Source organism: Euphorbia lathyris, chromosome 2, assembly GCF_963576675.1.
Source record: "Euphorbia lathyris chromosome 2, ddEupLath1.1, whole genome shotgun sequence".
NCBI lineage: Eukaryota > Viridiplantae > Streptophyta > Magnoliopsida > Malpighiales > Euphorbiaceae > Euphorbia > Euphorbia lathyris.
In genome coordinates this window covers 35,601,736-35,618,475 of record NC_088911.1, presented here as the reverse complement: position 1 = coordinate 35,618,475, position 16,740 = coordinate 35,601,736, and the positions used below count along the sequence as shown (strand labels likewise).

General features: G+C 41.9%; 1 pseudogene; it reads left to right on the top strand.

The window, feature by feature from the left end:
- The first annotated feature begins 9,234 nt into the window (after window positions 1-9,234).
- LOC136216841 (methyltransferase FGSG_00040-like) lies at window positions 9,235-16,117 on the top strand (annotated as a pseudogene).
- Window positions 16,118-16,740: the final 623 nt, after the last annotated feature.

Sequence of the window (16,740 nt, the reverse complement as noted above, 5' to 3'; positions counted from 1 at the left end):
TTTGGGGTTCAATCGTCGTTGCGGTTGAACAGTTGGTTTGATCTCGTCCTCCATGTAAATCCTATGGGTGCATACGGAGGGGTTGATTCCCTGTATGTCTGCCATTTGCCAACCAAAAGCGCCCTTGTGCATGCGTAGAACTTCAATCAACTGTTCTTCCATATCCCTGGTCAGCTCAGAAGAAACAATTACAGGCAAAGACATAGGTGGTTGCAAAAATGCATACTTAAGGTGAACAGGTAATGGTTTAAGGTCAAGGATCGGTGGTTCCTCAATGGAGGGTTTTGGAAAGGAACCAGAATTACTTACTAACTCCTCAACGTGTCGAATCCAGTAACACCTTTCCGCTTCCAACTCACTTAATTCAATAAGTTCACTTTCTGGCACTGTGATCTCAGCAGGTGCTAGACTTTGTTCCTGATCTTCCTGGAAGACATCTTCAACAATAACATCATTAGTACAAATAAAATTACAAGAAGAAGTGTCTACCGAATACTTCATTGATTTCACAATGCTGAATTCTACTTTCTCATCGTGTAGTCGAAGGAACAGCTTCCCTTCTTCCACGTCGATCAGTGTCCTCCCCGTTGCTATGAACGGTCTTCCCAAAATAATGGGCACCTGATCATCCTCCTCAATGTCTAGAATTACAAAGTCTGCAGGGAAGATGAACTTGCCAACTTTCACGAGTAAGTCCTCGACAATTCCGGTTGGCCTCCGTACTAAGCGATCTGCCAGTTGAATGGTCACTGAAGTTGGACTCGGATCTCCCATTCCTAATTTCCTGTATACAGAAAGTGGCATTAGATTAATACTGGCACCCAGATCACAAAGTGCATACTTGAAATGTGTACTACCTATGATGCAAGGAATGCTGAAACTACCAGGATCCTTAGATTTTTTTGGCAGATTCGTGCTCAACATAGCAGAGCATTCCTGGCTCAACATTACAGTCTCATGGTCCCCTAACTTCCGTTTTTTTGTGATTAGCTCCTTAAGGAATTTCCCATAAACAGGCATGTTTTCAAGTAGTTCAAGAAAAGGAAGATTAATTTCAATTTTCTTAAACACATTTAAAATTTTTGCATATTCCTTATCTAATTTAGTCTTGCGACTTGGATAGGGTAGGGGTACCTTAGTAGGCTCAACATTTGGGTCCGCAAACAGTTTAGGGTTAGGGGAACTTACCTAGTCTGGAGCGGGGGCGACTGGGGAGATTTTGTCGGTGAGATGTGACCCAGAAGGGTTGTCTCGCCGAGACACTATAGTGTCTCGCCGAGACGCCTCCAATGGCGGGTTGTCTCACCGAGACACTATAGTGTCTCACCGAGACAACTCGGGCGATGTCGCATTTTCGTCGACCGAGTCTCCTAAGCCGCTTCTTACCTGATTGCCACTCCTAAGTTGGATGGCATGGACCCTTTCCTTCGAATTTTGCTCACTGTTTGGGGGCAGTTGTCCCACAGGACGTTCAGAGTTATTTCTTGCCATTTGCCCCAACTGGGTCTCCAACTGCTTTGTGTGAGCTTCATTCTGTACCATACGAGTTTCCATTCCTGAGACTCTCCCGTCTATCGCTCCCAATACTTTTATCATGGCATCCACCTTATCTTCCAGGGTGTCTTTCTTCTTTTGGTATTGGTTCTGATTTTGCTGAGGTGGTGCTGAAGAGGTTCCCTGATTGGAATTCTGAAATCCAGGTGGTCCCAAAGCTGCTTGATTGTTGGACCAACTGAACCCCGGGTGATTTTGTCTCCAGGCGGGGTTGTAATTGTTCTGGTAAGGTCCATTATGCTTCATGTAATTGACTTGCTCTACCACTATAGGGCATTCTGTGCTTCTGTGCTCTCCCACGCAGATCTCGCATTTGAAGACTAGTGCGGGTGCTGGTTCGGACTTTCTCATCTCAGCCAAGACAAGATCAAGCTTTTCTGCCAGAGCTGCTACCTGAGAGTCTGAATCTGATGCCCTGTCGATTTTGATGGAGGGGCCTCTACGGCAAAAACACCACGCCTTGGGGTCGGCTTCTCTATCTGCCAACGTGCACTACGCTCTGCTAGTTCCTTCACAAGGCTATAAGCAACTGCCGCTGTTTTACTAAACAAATTACCACCTGCAGCTGCATCCAAAGAAGCTCTGTTAGCAGAAGAAATACCGGAGTAAAAGAGTTGTACCAAATGGTGCTTTTCAAACCCATGATGTGGGCACTTTCGCAGGAGCTTTTGGAATCGTTCCCAAGCCAAATGTAGATTTTCACTCTCGAACTGTTTGAAACAGTTAATATCGCTCTTGAATTGTGCCGTCTTGGACGGCGGGAAGTACTTGGCCAGAAATTCACTGACTGTGCTATCCCAATCCGCTAGGGATCCTAGTTCCAATGAGGCTAGCCAATCTGCTGCTTCATCCTTCAAAGAAAAACGAAATAATGTCATGTATACATCTTCAGTAGTAACATTATTATATTTGAAAGTGCTGCAATAAAGGGTGAATTTATTCAAGTGGGCATTGGGATCCTCATGGTATTCTCCACCGAATTGTCCCGAATTTTGGATCATTTGGATCATTGCTGGTTTGATCTCAAAAGAAGCTGCTGCAATGGCAGGCTGTACTAAGCTAGAGGTAGCTGTAGGCCTCGTGGCCTTGAGAAGCTCCATGATAGAAGGTGGATTGGCCATCTCTTCCGGCTGAGGGATTTCCTCTTCAGGGGGGATGTCGATTTCTTCCACCCTAACCTGCTGTCTGCGTTCTTTCCTTAACCTGCACGTAGTTTTATCAATGTCAGGGTCAAAACGCAAAGGTGAATAACTTCGAGAACGTCGGTGCATAAACTAAAAACAAAACAAAACAAAATGACGTCAAGATCAAATTTCGATTCTTTTGACTTAATGTGCACTCGCGTGCCTCCCCGGCAACGGCGCCAAAAACTTGATACTCTTTGGATATATACAACAAAATTAAGGTCAAGTATAAACCTATCGCAACAAGTAATAAAGTGTGCAAGCACAGGTCGAACCCACAGGGAGACAGGATTGCAGAGCCACTAAGTCTAATCAAACGTCCAAATGTCAAGACAGATAGAATTGGGATGTAATTGGCATTAACTAAATATGCAATTGATTATAAAGAACTGAAAATTAAATAAGGGATAACAATTGGTGAGATTAATGGATGAGAAATCTAGGATTTCGGATCCTTTGGTTGAATCATATATCTAGGTTGAGAGTTAAGAGTAGTTAAATCATGTCGGAATGTAACGGCAACCAATCTAGAGTAGGTATGAATGTGATCAGTATTCTAAAACCCCTATTCACATGTGTTCAAACAATAGCTTGGTTAGGCAATATGTTCTAAAACATGTAAAGCATTATTAAGTCCTGTTTGGTTGAACTCTAAGCCGTAGCCCGAGTAAGAACCGCACTCCTAGTGTCCTAGTGAGGTCTGACTGTATGGATTCAGTATGGATTCAGTATAGATTCTCTCCTCTCGGTCTCGAATCTATCTAAAATTTTATTTCCTTTCGGATCAAGACATTAAATACAGACAATCAGATTACCGTTGGCAATCAAATCATACCCTAACTCTAAACCCAAATATAATTATTCACACCAAATTCACCTCCATCCCAGATTGGATGGAGATTAGCTCATAGATATGTAAATCAACACAAGCATAATGACAAAGATGAAATCCATAAATATGTATTGAAATTCAATAGAAGAATACAAAGAAGAAGAAAACTAGACTGTCACTCTAGTGATTGTCGATGAATCCTCGATTGAAAGTCGCCAGAAGACGGAGTGAGAGTAATTGAAAATCCCAAATTGCAAAGATTGAGCAAAAGCCTAGCTTCTAGAATCAGGTTCTGGTACAGAGAAAATGGCTGCTCAATTGTTCTAGAAAAAAGATGATAATGGAAAGAGATAACCTAATTTCCTTTTATAGTCACAACAAAAGCTAAAAGGGCAAAAAGGTAAATTACAGGAAAATAACTGGACATTTCCAGGTCTTCATAGGGCCAAATTAACAAAAAGAGCCAGAACTGCGCTTTGCTTAGCGTTCTGTCTCGGCGAGACAGTAGTTGTCTCGGTGAGACAGTGGCTGTCTCAGCGAGACAGTAGTTGTCTCGGCGAGACAGTGTGTGGCCGGGTCCGCTTCAGCTCCTCGTTCTCTCGGTCGATGCCTGATTGCTTCCTAGAGTTCCGAGAAGGTCCAAAAAGTTCTGAAAGACACTAATCATGCCATAAGGTAAAGGAAACATGAAATCGACCCAAAACACGAAAACAATAAACAAAACAGTTGAAAATAACTAAGAACAGTGAATGAAATGCACCTAAACATCTATGAAATATGGAAATATCAGGTACCCGCGGGTAGAGTACCCGTTGCCATCCCTAAGCACAGCTTTGATTTTATCTGGATTGGGACCCACCCCTTTTTTACTGATCATATACCCCAGGAATTTTCCATAAGTTGCTCCGAAAGTGCACTTCTCCAGATTTAGCTTAATGTTGTAATGGCGAAGGACTCCCAGAATTTCTCTGATATCCTCTGCGTGCTTTTCCATGGTGGTACTCTTGATGATCATATCATCCACATAAACTGAGAAATTGTCACCCTTCTTTCTTTCAAATATCTTGTTCATCATTCGCTGATAGGTAGCTCCAGCGTTCTTAACCCCAAAAGGCATGACCTTGAAGCAATAGGTTGTCTGGTGAGTTACAAAGGAAGTTTTGATTCTATCCGACGGTTCCATGAGGATCTGGTGATAACTTGACTTCACATCTGTGAAGGAGTATACTACATGTCCTGCAGTTCCGTCAACTAGGATATCAATGCAAGGCAGTGGGTAGTTATCTTTAGGACAAGCTTTATTCAGGTCCGTAAAATCGATGCACATGCGGTACGATCCGCCTGCCTTCTTGACTAGGACCACATTCGCCAGCTATTGTGTGTAGATAACCTCCTCAATGGCGTCTGCCTTCTTCAGCTTGGATATCTCTTCTTCGATCACCTTCTGCCTTTCCAGACCATGATTCCTTCTCTTTTGGGCTACTGGGACCACATCCTCAGCAATATTGAGTTTGTAAGTGATCACGTTTGGACTTACTCCTGTAAGGATCTCATCCTTCTATGCAAACACGTCTTCTGATTCAAGGAGAACCTTCGTGACATCTTCCTTAATCTCAACTCTCAGCCCTTTAGCGATTCGTACTTGTTTACCATCTGTAATGACGAACATTTCTGTATCTCCAAGGGCTGTTATAACAAGTTCGTCCTCTTCATCATCCTTGGTCTGAGGGAGAATTGATAACGAAGCAGAGTATGTCTCCTGAGCGACTTTCTGGTTACCTTTGATCATCACACCTCCTTTGGCAGTAGGGATGTACATCGTCAAATGGCGTATTGATATAAGAGTCGCCACCTCCGAGATGAAAGGTCGTCCCAAGATGATGTTGTACGCCAATTGGCCATCTATGATGGAGAACTCTAGGTCTCCTCTCCATACCTGATCCTCATCTGCCAATTCGCACTCTAGCGTTACTTGTCCCTTTGTCTGGATCGTATGTCCTGTTACTCCCAGGATATCTACGATGACGATTTCGATCAGAATAGGATCAACTTTGAGCTTGGCGAATTCCCCCCTAGTGATGACGTTATGAACTGCCAGTGTCTATCATCACCCTCTTCATTTCCCATCCTTCTCGCCGGACCAACATTTGCAAAGGGGCGGTTAAGTGATGCTCTATCTAGAGCAGTGGTTTTTGCCTTCTTCACCGTGGGCTGGTATCCTGGTCCGCCCGCGATGACATTGATGACTCCTTTGGTCTTTTTCTTCGGATCATCTCCTTTTTTATCACTCTGAACAAACCTGTCCAGTTTTCCTCTCTCGATAAGCCTTTCAATCTCCCTAGCCAACTCCCAGCATGCGTCCATTTCATGACCGTTCCTCCTGTGGTACTTGCAATAATTCTTAGGGTTTTTCCCCGTATTGGTGTACTCCCCCCCTTTTGGCTCGGGGTATGAAATGCTCCGTTTGTGTTGGCTGTTCTCTATCCACGTTAGCACTTCACTTTTGGAAGCGTTTAACGGTATGAACGATGGTGTATATGCTGATTTGTTTCTGGAGGTTCTTCGTCTATTTTGAGAGGATGAATCAGGGAGCTTCTCTTTTTCTTTATCCTTCTTTCGGGATTCGCCTTTCTCCTTTTTTGGGGGAGACGATGACTCCCTCCGGATGTCATCAACTTCCATAAACTCTTTACATCTTTTCATCAGCTCCGCTATTGTCTTCGGTTTGTTGCTGATCAGATCCACCTGCAAACTCTTGCAAGTTGTGTTTTTTACTACCGCTTTAACAGCCATGGAGAGATCCACATCGACAACGCGAATGCATAACTTGTTGAATTTGTCAACATATTCTCGAAGAGACTCGTTTGGCTTCTGCTTTAACTCAAAGAGCTTCCGAGATTTTACCACTGGCGGAATGCATCCTGCAAATTTGGCATAGAACTCCCTACTCAATTGATCCCAACCATCTATCGATCCCGAAGGGAGAGATTGAAATCAATCATAGGCTGGACCCTTCAGCGTGGTGATAAACATCCTACACAATACTGCTTCACTTGCACGGTTAAGCCCTAGCAACATACGATACTTTCTTGTGTGGGCTTCAAGATTATCCTCACCGGAGTAGACTGGTATGTTGGGAATCTTAAAATGCCTATTAATTTCCTCGGCTTCAATCCATGCTGTGAAGGGAGAATCTCGGTTGGCGTATGCATTGTGCCTTGCATTCTCCTCATTCTGCCTTTGTATTTCTGCTCTAATCTGATCCGCTAGGGAACCTCGATTTCTCCTTGGGCGTCCTCTGCTAAGAGATCTGGTTCATTGGGAAGAAGAGGAGCTGGACCCTGAAGATGGATGTGAGGGTGATTATCTCCTACCGCCGTCGCGTCCCTTTGGGGGAGTCCGTCCGCCTTCTCCTGGATTCGGTGTCGGATGCTGCGTGTTATGGTGTGGCGATTCTGCCCGGTTCTCATTCTCCCCTTGTCTGGGAGGCGGGGGCGATCTTCCACGACGGGGGGATCTAGTTCGACGTCTGTGATGAGAACGGGATTTGGATCGTCCCTTACGTCTGTGACCACTACGTCCGCCTTCTGAATGACCACCACGTCTGCCTTTCGGATGACCAATCCCTGTGTTATGTCGCCCTGAATCTGTCGATGTCCCTCCCTACGTCCGAGGTTCGCTAATAGTGATCCCTGGATTTATGGTGTTTCCCAAGGGAGGCGGGTCATTCCTGCGGCTTCTTTCGGGTAAATCGGGAAACAAATTACGATTTAATGGCAGGCTGCTAGCGAGCCCTGGATTGATGATCGTTGAATCTACTAGTTGAGAGAGAAAAAATGAGGAATCTCTAGGTCTAGCATAGACATTCTGCCATTGCGATAGGGTTGGCCTAGGCAGATGATTACGATTCAACGAAGGAATAGTCCCTGTCGTGTTTCCACCTACTTCCAGGTTAGCGATATTAGCCCTCAACCGGCCTTCCATAACGGGTCCATGTTCTTTCCCTACAGTACTTGCGCAAATCTCCCAAAAGGATTCTAGAGACATGCTCCTTTCACCATGCACAGTTGGCGCATCGGGGTCAGCAAGCCCAGTGCTTGTAGAGGGTTGGCTGAAAGAGGTACTGATGGCGTTGTAATTCCATTTGTGGGGTTAGACCCTCCACTTGCCATATTTGTAGTCGTGAACTAAGTCCTTTTTTTATTAGGACCTCCACTTTCACCGCACCAATTGATAACTGGTGTAGAATTCTTGATTGGAATCCTTCCCTGCGGGGGGCATCGTTGGGTTCGACGGGGGGAAGCTTCGATGCCAAAGTCAGTATATGAATGGAGAATAAACTATAATGACAAAGTAGGGTTTAGGAGAATTGGAATGTGTACCTCAATACCTTGTGATGCAAGCTATTTATAGTCGTAAAGTCGTAACTCCTTGGTAACTGGAAAGTCTCCATTAATGCCTCATTAATGGCGGTTACTGATCTCATTCATGTCTGACCGTTAGTTCATTAATGGGTCATTAAGGATCTTTATTGGGAATCGGTGTAACTGTTCAATGGGCGGATCGAGGCGTGATGGCGGGTCTCCCGTAGGTTTGACTACGGATGTCGTATGATAGAATCTAAGTGATTCGCCACTCAGATGACTTGCTTGATACGCCTTAGCTTTCTCGACCACCTCCATACGTTGCCGTTTTGGTTAATTACCTTTTCAGTCCCTTAAATTATATCTGGATGTTATCAAGAGTATTAAACTTCCTTGTAATTTTGATTGTTCTATTTGGAATTAGTTGTGTGTTTGGAGGGTCTCTAGCACTATTCTTGTTTTCTGGGTAGTCTGTTTGTATAGGGTGCTGTAATTGAGTCTTGTAAAGGATTTTCAGCTGTTTGCTGTTATTCAATTCATTTTTAGTGATAAAAAAATAAACAATTGAACCGAAGAATTCAAACTAATTCGGTTCGTTGAATACCTCTACTATTAACTATGTTTTATGTTAAAAGCTTACTAATTCGTTTTTCAAACTAATTCGGTTCGTTGAACACCTCTACTATTAACTATGTTTTATGTTAAAAGCTTAGTTTTATAGTTATCGGGGTTTGATGTGATAAGAATTAAAATATTAAAGACTTAACATATTAAAATCAAAAGTTCAATACACCAAAATAAAAATGATTACGGTGTCAAAATGATTTTTTGTTATAGTTTATCTGATTTCTCGGTTCGAGTGTCGTCGGATACTCTTTAGATGGATCATCTTCCAATTAAAACTTTTTAGAATTCGAACTTGAGATCTAGCTTAAAGGAACTTGAAGCTCTTAACCACTCAAATCAACCTTAATAACATAAAATTGTTTACTAATTAAAGTTGGCTTGAGTAGTTAACGGTCTCAAGTCGTTTAAATTAGATTTCGAGTTGAATCATAAAGTACACAGAAAGGCTTAATTAGATCGAATTGGGAAAAATTCACCTAAAGGTGTCTAACCAAACTTGAACTAATTATAATTTTTTTTAAAAAGGAATTATCATATTTATTATTTAGTAATATTTACGTTATCAGAAACCTATACATAGCCGTTGCGGTTTACCGCTAAAACATCCCACATTTGAATCAAGAAACCAGAAAATTCACAAACCAAAGGAAAAAACAATCCCTTCCAAATTACAATGGCAGAAGACGATAATGCAAATCCCTCGCCGGCGGAAAATCTCCGATTGAAGTCGAATGAACTCCTCCTCCAAGAAGAACGGCAAGAATCGGTGGAAGTTCATACTGAATCCATCAATCTCTTCCTAGAACAGAGTGTTGAACCACTTCCCAAGATTCAGAAATCCTACTGTTTAGCCCTCTCCAATCGAGCCCAAGCACTATCTAGGCTTAGAGAATTTACTAAAGCACTAGCAGATTGTGATCGGGCGCTGCAAATCGAGAGTAGCCATTTCCAATCTGTTATCTGCAAAGGTAAAATCTTGCTCTGTTTGAACAAGTACTCTTCAGCCTTGGATTGCTTCAAGAAAGCTCTTCTTGATCCACAGACTAATGCGAATCGTGAAATTTTGAATGGGTATTTGGAGAAATGTAAGAAACTTTACTTGCTATCAAGAACTGGAGCTTTCGATATATCTGATTGGGTGTTAAATCCGTTTCGACGAAAGTCGCCGGAGCTCGCTGAATTTATTGGCCCAATTGAGATCAAGAAGTCAGAGTTCAGTGGGAGAGGCCTATTTGCAATAAAGGACATCGATGCCGGAACTTTGTTGTTTGTGAACAAAGCAATAGCCACAGAAAGATGCATACTTTCAGATGAAGATTCAGGCGAGAATGCTTAGTAATAGTAACGTGGAAGAATTTCGTTGATGAAGTTGTAAAAACCACCCAAAAATCTGGAAGAATCCGAGATTGGATGAGCACACTATCAACCGGAGAAGACGAAGACAATCTTGAAGTTCCTGAAATTAGGCTCTTTAAGCCAGATGGAGAAGTTGTTATCAATCTAGCAAATCAGGATCTTGATAAGGCTAGACTAATGAACATATTAGCTGTAAATTCTCTAGTTGAAGGTTCAGTTTCATCGAAAGTTGTAGGCAAATACAAAGACTTTTATGGATTTGGATTATGGGTTCTAGCTCCATTCATCAACCATTCCTGCACTCCGAATTCAAGAAGATTACACATAGGAGATCACATATTAGTCCATGCTTCAAGAGATGTAAAATCAGGAGAAGAAATCACACTCCCATATTTTGATGTTCTTTCAACACTAGAGAACAGAAAAGAAATGCTGAGATTACAAGGGGGTTTCAATTGCAATTGTAAGAGATGCAAATATGAAGAGGAAACGCCTGTGAAGGAGGAGATGGAAGTGATAGAGATAGGGATAAACATGAGAGCAATAGACATTGGTGTAGCAGTTAATAGAGTAGAAGAAGGTATGAGAAAGAGGAGGTTGAGAGGAATAGAGAAAGGGTATTTGAGAGCATCATTTTGGGATACATATAGTAAGGTATATGGTTCAGAGAATGTAAGTCGTTGTTTTCTATCACTTGTTGATGATGCTGAGTCAACAAGTCAGCATTGTAAGTCGTTGTTGTTTTCTATTACAAGAATGATGCTGGGTAATCAAGTCAGCATAATTGTAAGCCAACCAGTCAGCATGAGTATTTCAACAAGTTAGCATGGCTGTGGTCAGCATGGTACTGAGGTGTTAATACAGGTCAACATGTTCGTGCTGTGTTCAGGACAACATGGTCTTGCTGTGTTACCACTGGTCAGTAGGTCTTGCTGAGTTAGTACATTTTGAGTAAGGATATTTTGGGTATTTTCACAATCTTGTAAAGGCTATAAAAGGTCTGGGTTGGGAAGTAGTTTCATACGTGAGATTATTCTTAGACTAAGTCATTAGTGTACACTGTGATATACTGAGTTGGGGATTGGGAAAACACGAGAGTTTCTAGAGAGGAAACTGTTTCAATCTTGTTGTAATCTCCATTGATTAGTGAAGTTGCTGGATGTAGGCAGTTAAGCCGAACCAGGGTAAATTCTGTGTGTATTCTTTTGATTGCTGTTTCAAGATCCAATCTGTGATCTTTGTGAACTTTGTTTATCTGTGTGGTTGATTGATCGTTCGAAGTATAGCTCAACAATTGGTATCAGAGCTAATCAAGAACAGAGCAATGGGTTTTACAAAGATCGAGATCGAGCGTTTCAATGGTAAGGGAGATTTTGCTCTATGGAGACAGAGGATGAAAGCAATCTTGGTTCAAATGAAGGTTGCGAAGGCTCTGAAGGGCGAGAAAGAACTTCCGGTGACAATGACGAAGGAGGAGAAAGAAGATCTTCTTGAATTGGCTTACAGTACGATCGTCCTATATCTTGGCGACAAGGTGCTGAGAGAAGTCTCGAAGGAAACCTCAGCTGCTGGGGTTTGGCTCAAGCTTGAACAGTTGTACATGACGAAGACACTCGCCAATCGGGTTTATCTTAAGGGAAAGCTTTTCGGCTTCAAGATGAACGAGGACAAGCCAGTTGAAGACTATCTTGATGATTTCTCAAAGATCATAATTGACCTAGAGAACATAGAGGTAAAGATAGATGATGAAGATCAGGCCATAATGATCTTGAATTCTTTACCCCAGTCTTTTAGTCATTTCGTTGAAACCATGAAGTACGCTAGAGAAACACTAAGTCTGGAAGAAGTTCTTATGGCTCTAAAGTCAAAACAGATTGAGGCCAGCACCAACACTGAAACTGCAGAAGGATTGCTTGTTCGTGGAAGGTCTGAGAAAAAAGACTCTCACAAGCCAAAGAACAAGAACGGGAAAAAGTCCAAAACTCCATCCTCAAGCAATAAAGAAGGCAAGGTCTACAAGTGTTTTCACTGCCATAAGGAAGGACATTTCAGGAAAAACTGTCCTGAGAGGAAGAAGAGTCAAGGTCAGCCTAAAGATCAAGGCGAAGCCGCTGTGGTAGAAGAAGGTTATGAGAGCGCTGAAGTTCTTGCTGTCACTGATAAAGATCCAAACACTGACTGGATCTTGGACAGCGGATGTACGTTCCATATGACTCCCAACAGGACGTGGTTCGAAGACTTTCAAGAAGAAGGTGGGAGGGTTCTTCTAGGCAACAACAAGTTGTGCAAGGTACTGGGTCAAGGCTCCATTAGGCTGAAGATGTTCGATGGTCAAGAAAGGATTATGACCGGTGTGAGGTATGTGCCAGAACTGAAAAGAAATTTAATTTCTTTGGGTACGCTTGATAAACAAGGATACAATTATAGAGCCGAAGGGGGTATCATAAGAATAGCTAGAGGATCTTTAGTTGTTATGAAAGGTACCATGAGTAATGGCCTATACACACTCTTAGGTAGTACTGTGTTAGTCTCTACAGCAAATCTCACCGAGTCTAAAATTGATAGAACCAATCTTTGGCACCTTAGACTAGGTCACGTGAGTGAAGTTGGTTTACATGAACTTAGGAAGTAGGGTTGTTTTGGTAAAGATCACATAGGAAAGATAGATTTCTGTGAGAACTGTGTCTTAGGGAAGTCAAGTAAAGTCAAGTTTCCTAAGTCAGCAACACATAGAACCCAAGACATTCTTGAGTACATTCACTCTGACCTATGGGGGCCAACAAGAACTAAGTCTCATGGTGGGAGGACCTTTTTTATGACCCTTATTGATGATTACTCTAGAAGAGTATGGGTTTATATTCTAGCTCATAAGAATGAGGCCTTGCAAACGTTCAAGGATTGGAAAGTGCTAGTGGAAAACCAAACAGGAAAGAAAATCAAAAGGTTGAGAACCGACAATGGTTTGGAGTTTCTTGACAAAGATTTCATCACTTTGTGCAAGAAGTCCGGTATAACCAAACATCACACCGTTCCTGGAACTCCACAGCAGAATGGCCTAGCAGAGAGGTATAATAGGACTATCCTAGAGAGAGTTAGGTGCATGTTAATCCAATCCAGTCTCCCTAAGTCTTTCTGGGCCGAAGCAGTGCAAACTGCGTGTTACCTAATCAATAGGTGCCCATCATCTGCTATAGGTTTTAAAACACCTATGCAAATGTGGTCTGATCACCCTTAGGATTATGAAAAACTTAGAGTGTTTGGTTGTTCAGCTTTTGCACACGTTAGACAGGAAAAATTAGAACCTCGGGCTCTAAGATGTGTTTTTATAGGCTACCCTATAGGAGTCAAGGGCTATAAGTTGTGGTGCCTAGAACCTGGTTATAAGAAATCCATAGTCAGCAGAAATGTTGTGTTCAATGAGATGGATTTTCCTTATCAAAAAAACCAAGAGAAAACTCAGTTAGAACCGAGTAGTCCTGAGTCCATTCAAAACCTTGAGAGTGTTAAGAATGAGGTGGAGCTTGAAGAAAATAGTGAAAACACCCGTAAAACCGAGCAAGAAGTCAGTGATGGTAATTCTACTGAGTCCAGTCAAAGCTATAGACTTGTTAGAGACCGTGAAAGAAGAGTCCCTAGGGCCCCGATTAGATATGGTTTTGAGGACCTTGTAGCTTATGCATTTAGTGTTGCTAAGGAAGTTCAAGAATCTGAACCTGTAACCTATAGGGAAGCTGTGAATTCGGTTGACAAGGAACAGTGGCTTAACGCTATGAAGGATGAGATAAAATCCCTTGATAAAAATGAAACTTGGTTTTTGGTAGATAAACCTCCTGATAAGAAGTTGGTCGGTTCAAGGTGGGTGTTTAAAAGAAAGGAAGGGATACCTGGTGTAGAGAAACCTAGGTTTAAAGCTAGGTTGGTGGCCAAAGGGTTTACTCAGCAGGAAGGTATAGACTTTAATGAAATCTATTCACCGGTTGTTAAACATAGGTCTATAAGGATTATTCTCTCTCTTGTAGCTCGTTTTGATCTAGAATTAGAACAGTTAGATGTCAAAACAGCTTTTCTTTATGGAAACCTGGATGAGGTCATATATATGCAACAACCAGAGGGTTTTGAAATAGGAGATAAAGACCAGCGGGTATGTTTGCTTAAGAAGTCTCTATATGGTCTGAAACAGTCCCCTAGACAGTGGTACATGAAGTTCGATGAGTTTATGATAAGTCAGGACTTCCATAGGTCTAGTTATGACTGGTGTGTGTATAGTAGAGACCTTAGTGATGGCTCTAAGATTTATCTCTTGTTATATGTTCATGACATGCTTATAGCTTGTCACAACAAAGCAGACATAAATCAGTTAAAGGCACAACTAAACACACGGTTTGAGATGAAGGATCTCGGGTCAGCACGGAAAATTTTAGGGATGCAAATTTCTCGAGACAGAGGAAGAAAGAAGTTGTTCCTAAGTCAGTCAGTTTATCTGAGCAAGGTGTTAGAACGTTTTGGTATGACGAATTCAAAGGCCGTTCTCACTCCACTTGCAAGTCACTTCAAGCTGAGCAGTAAGCAAAGTCCTCAAACTGATGAGGAAAAGGAAGACATGGAGAGGGTGCCATATTCTAGTGTTGTAGGCTGTCTAATGTACGCGATGGTCTGTACACGTCCAGATTTGGCTCATGCTGTGAGTCTCATTAGCAGGTTCATGGCAAATCCAGGAAGAGCACATTGGTCAGCGGTGAAGTGGGTGCTGAGGTATGTCAAAGGCTCACTGAGTAAAGGTTTGAGTTATGGTGGAGCTGAAGCCCTAGTGGATGATGTAGCAGGTTTTGTTGATTCTGATTATGCTGGTAGCATTGACACCAGAAAATCCCAAACCGGGTACGTATTCACTGTGTTTGGAACAGCAATAAGTTGGAGGGCAAGTCTACAGTCAGTTGTGACTCTGTCAACAACCGAGGCAGAGTTTATTGCCGTCACAAAGGCAGTAAAGGAAGCAATGTGGCTGAGAGGAGTCTTAGCGGAACTTGGAGTGACACAGATTGATGGTTTGAAGATTTACTGTGATAGTCAAGGAGCTATACACCTGTCAAAACACCAAGTATTTCACGAGCAATCCAAACACATAGATGTGAGAATGCATTTCGTCAGGGATGTGATTAGCACTGGTACTGTTCAGGTGGTGAAAGTGGGAACTGAGGATAACCCAGCCGACATGCTGACCAAATCTGTTTCAAGTAATAAATTTGAACATTGCTTGAAACTGGTTAGGATGGTCAGTGGTCCTTGAGTGTAGTTTCTTCACTAGTTGATGGAGTGATTAGAAAGACAAGGTGGAGATTGTAAGTCGTTGTTTTCTATCACTTGCTGATGATGCTGAGTCAACAAGTCAGCATTGTAAGTCGTTGTTGTTTTCTATTACAAGAATGATGCTGGGTAATCAAGTTAGCATAATTGTAAGCCAACCAGTCAGCATGAGTATTTCAACAAGTTAGCATGGCTGTGGTCAGCATGGTACTGAGGTGTTAATACAGGTCAACATGTTCGTGCTGTGTTGAGGACAACATGGTCTTGCTGTGTTACCACTGGTCAGTAGGTCTTGCTGAGTTAGTACATTTTGAGTAAGGATATTTTGGGTATTTTCACAATCTTGTAAAGGCTATAAAAGGTCTGGGTTGGGAAGTAGTTTCATACGTGAGATTATTCTTAGACTAAGTCATTAGTGTACACTGTGATATACTGAGTTGGGGATTGGGAAAACACGAGAGTTTCTAGAGAGGAAACTGTTTCAATCTTGTTGTAATCTCCATTGATTAGTGAAGTTGCTGGATGTAGGCAGTTAAGCCGAACCAGGGTAAATTCTGTGTGTATTCTTTTGATTGCTGTTTAAAGATCCAATCTGTGATCTTTGTGAACTTTGTTTATCTGTGTGGTTGATTGATCGTTCGAAGTATAGCTCAACAGAGAAGGTACTGAAGGAGTGGGGGACACAGATTCCGGCGGCGGCTGTGGTGATGGATAGTGTCGGAGAGGTGATCGGAAGTGATGAGAGGGTAGTGAAAGTGTTGATGGAAGGATTGAAGAGAAGTGAAAATGGTATGGAAAGAGTAATAAGGCATGTAAGAGGAATATATGGGAAAGTGGTGAAGGACCAAGTCGCATTTAACTCACTTCTCAACTCATTTTGCATATATGTGGAATAGTTTCTCATTTTGATAAGTTGTATTCATTCTTACCAAATTAAAAAAACATTGTTCTTTCAACTTCATATGATGATTGAAGAGAATATCCTAGGAATCACAATTTCCATCATAGTTGAATTGTGCAATAAAAATAAGACCAAAGTCCCATTATGATGACCATCTTCATCTTCTTGTGATAAAACAAGAACATTCAGAATGACGCAAGAAACATCAACAGCACCTCAAGAAACATCAATGGAGCAATTATTTGTGTTTTTCATCAACCCATTTAGGTTTACAGAATAAGTAAATAAAATGAATTAGTTATATATAGAGGTAAAAATGAGATTACTGAGGAGAAAAGCCGGGCGTGAAAAACCAGTATTATCCAAGACATTGCCACCAAAAATGAAGATTAAGCCTAAGTCAATAGGTTCGTCAAAAGGGTCGTCATCTAAGGATAGGGTGAAGCTTACACCAATGCTAATGTCCAAGGTGCAGAAGCCACGAGAGAAAGTGGAGCACAAGGTGAACATAGCTAAAGGTGGATTTGTCGAGTTTGAGTGAATTAGCTAAGTTAATGAAGACTTGCCAATATTGGTTAGAGGGACAAAAATAATCAACGAAGAAATATTGTAAAAATA